Source organism: Lithobates pipiens, unplaced genomic scaffold, assembly GCF_037356315.1.
Source record: "Lithobates pipiens isolate NorthernLeopardFrog02 unplaced genomic scaffold, aLitPip1_a1.2 Scaffold_8, whole genome shotgun sequence".
Taxonomy (NCBI): Eukaryota; Metazoa; Chordata; class Amphibia; order Anura; family Ranidae; genus Lithobates; species Lithobates pipiens.
The window spans coordinates 38481471-38485234 of NW_027507903.1; positions in this window are offsets into that span (position 1 = coordinate 38481471).

A 3764-nucleotide genomic window follows, 5' to 3' on the forward strand; every position below is an offset into this window, starting at 1 on the left:
CTCCACTCCCCCTGCATTTTTCCCCCACCCATGTGCTCTCCACCCCCCATAGTGCTCTCCAGTCCCCCATGCTTTCTACCCCTGTTCTTTCTGGCCCCCACTGGTGCTCTCAAGCTCCCCCAATTGCTCTCCACTCCCCCCTGCTCTTTCTACCCCCCAGTACTCTCCAGCCCCCGTGCTCTCCACCCCTGTTTTCTGCCCCCCAGTGCTCTTCACTACCCCACACTCTTAGCCTCCCCAGTGCTCTAAGCCTACTGTGCACTCTCTACCCCTGTTCTGCAGTCTCTGACCATCTCCTGTAGCATGTCTGCAGTCTCTGACCATCTCCTGTAGCATGTCTTCAGTCTCTGAGGGAGTCTGGAGAGGAGTCAAGAGTGGGAGCACCACCGGGATAGGGGTCATGGGAGAAGTCAGACTTGTGTGGACTGTGGACAGGAGACTATAGGATAAAACCAGAGCCACCAAGCTGGAGCCGACTGACTGAGCCCTGCACAGTGCACCTGAGAGGAGGTCAGTGAAAGCACCGCCAGGCCAGTCGGGGGTCACTGATGTAAGGGGGGAGTAAATACGATAATGTAAGGGGCACTGATATAAAGGGTTTCCTCCTTATATTAGTAACCCACCCCCCCTTACCTTAGAGTATTCTTTCTGCAGTTTCTGGGGTCCCCCTTGATGATTGATCACTTACCACTATTAACTGGAATTTGAATATATATATATAAAGCAAGCCCTATGTGATTTCATATCTATATCTAATACTCTCTTCATCAAATGTGCTTTAAAATGTATGGTTTTCCCTTTCATGAACAAGAAAATAATGCCGTTATGCCGTTGGGCTGGTATAATAATGCTGTGAGGCTGGTATGAAATTTTTTCCAGGGCTGGTTTTTGAAAGCATGGGTGTCCGCAAGGTTACTCAGGTGGCTGCGTACCATGCCCATATAGCCTAGAGAATGTACATCTTTTTACATTGCAATACATCTGTTGTTGCCATATTTTTATCTTAATGAAAACAGCTATACAGTGACAGTATGAGATCAAAATATGGCCACAACAGATGTATTGCAATGTAAAAAGATGTACATTCTCTAGGCTATATGGGCATGGAACACAGCCGCCAGAGTAACTTCCAATACAAAGTGAAGATGAATTATCTGTTATATAACACATGTATTTCCAGTGGAAAGATTTTCATGAGATTGTCGAAAAGGGGCGGAGCATGAGTGGCTTTAAAATGATGCCCCCCCTTGGAAAAAGTTCTGCGGATGCCCATGGAATAGCGGTAAGGGAAGTAAGAGATTTTCCTTTTTCTTAATGTAGGTTGGGGTTCATTTGGTTAACTCTTGTTTATGACAGTGTTTGTTCTCATTTGCATAGGTCACCTCACTGGCAGCAGATATTGAAGACTTTGCCTCCATCCATCCGGCTCCGGTTGGGGGTTCTGTACATGGTAGCACGGTCTCCTTGTAACCTCCAGGTTCAGCCATCACTCTGGCAGTGGTATAGGCTCAGGTGGAGGGGTCTGTAATATTGCTACTAAACTTTCCTTAGGGGTCCTTAAGTAGCCGTTGATCTTTGGGGTACTTTCGCACTAGCACTCAGCTGGATACTCTCTCATGTAGTAGGCTGTCATGTAGTCGTCCACTATCTGGACGTTTTCCTCCTCATCAAAGTTTCCTAAAAGGGTCCCGCCAATCTACGGCAACTAACGTCACTTTTCTCTGTGCTTACATCCCTCTAACGGCAAGGCAAATGATAGGCTCGGTGATTGCATGGAGAATCAGTCTACCGCAGATGTTGTTCAAAGCAGATCCAGGTCTTTACTCTTTGTTGTATGCAGGCTGATTTGGCTGGCCTTTCAGTTCCTTTTTTACATTCACTATAGGTTCATCAGTTTAGTGGAGCTTACAGTAGCAGATGCTCTGTCCCGTTTTAGTTACCTGCCTTTTTTGCAGCAGGTCCCAGTCCCAGTTTTCCTGCTACTGATGAAGTTTGATCAACAAGCCATTGTCAGTTTAAGCCTAGGAAGGCTGGTGACATGGCCAGGGATACCTTCCAGGCTTTTCCGTATCGGTAGCCTAGATTCTATTGTCACAAACATTCAATATCTACTTGCTTTCGTTGCCTTTTTTTGCCACTTACAGCTCAAGCTTTCCGCAAGCTGGTGCCCGGTCCCAGTCCTAGACCGATTCATGGTGGCAACAGTGGAAGTACCTAGGGACAGGCCAGTTTGCCTTTCCCTTGGGCTCCCTTCTTCACTAGCGCAGTGCATGAAACATATCTATACCCAACTGTCATACCTAGGTTTAGCCATTCTTTTAGGTTAGGTGCAGTTTCTGCTGCTTCTCACCAAGGGGTCAGTGTTTCACATTGTGGAGTAGTTAGGTAGGTGAAATTCAGCATGTATTTCTGGATAGATGCAGGATCCACTTGTTGAGATGTCATGGGCTTTCATGCGTTTGGCTGCTCAATGTCACACAAGGTTACTTTTCATCAATCTTTTTCTAGCTCATCCTACTGTCTTATTTTTGCTCCCTTTTGGCATATTGACCATGTGACTTTTGGCACAGCCCAGGTCACTTTTCCCATTTTCCCCCCTTTCCTAATACGATTACATGAGACTCAGAGTACAAATGGAAGGCTGATTTTGTAGGAGTCGGGATGTATTTAAACCCGCCCTCTTTCCTCGTTGCCTGTCAACGGTGTCTCTCATATCCCACCTACCCTTCCCCTTTTTTCTTGCTATTTCTTCTCTTTTACTTCTACTTGGGTATTCCCCCTTTTACGCATACTGACCATGTGACTTTTGGCACACCCCAGATCACTTTTTCCGTTTTCCCCTCAAACCTTTCCTAATACGATTACATGAGACTCCGAGTACAATTGCATTTATAAAGCCAAAAAATACATTTTCCCTGCAAGCTGCCTTTATTTTGCTCAGCAACAGCTGAGGAGCGAGTGTGTATGATGAGACCACAATGTAGTGCACTGGGAACAAGATTAGAGATTTTTTGGATACATTCTGGTGTCACTTTGACTTTGGATAGAAGTAACAGGTGCGTAAAAATTGGTCTTTGGGTGTCAGTGGTGCCTTCCCACTGTAACCCTATAGAGGTACTCTTGATGAAAGCAAGAATTGGCCTTGCTGTAAAAATTGCAATTATATGCACCTGTCAAACAGGTGCAGAAATATTGGTCTTTGGGTGTCAGTGGCGCTTTCCCATCATAACCCTATAGAGGTGCTCTTGAGGAAGGCGAAAAAATTGCAATGATATGCACAGGTGCTGAAAAATTTGTCTTTCAAATGTTAGCTGGAAAACTCTCCATCTCTGTTTTGGCCCCCGAGGTAATCATCCAGCATGTGATGCAGACGCTGCTGATCGGATGTGGAGACTGACTGTGGCCTGAACTTATGCTTGGGCCAAACAGTTCGCCCATCCCTACTGCTGATAAGAAAAGCAGTTTATATTTACTAAAACTATTGCATTTCAATGTTCTGTGTAATGTGGTAGACCAGATATAGTGAATGTAGAGTCCTGGGTTTAGTAACACTTTAATCAGTCTGCCTTTCAAATATAGGGAGGACCAGGGATGAGCCAAACTGGCTTGGGTTTGGTTCAAGCGGGGTTCAACAAACTTCAAAGAAGTTCAAATGCTGAACTCGAACCCTAATGGAATCAGTGGGAGCTGAATCCATCAAATCAATGCAAAGGGCTATCAAAAAAAACAAGTGGAAGGGGCATTGCCTTTAGAAACGTGTATCA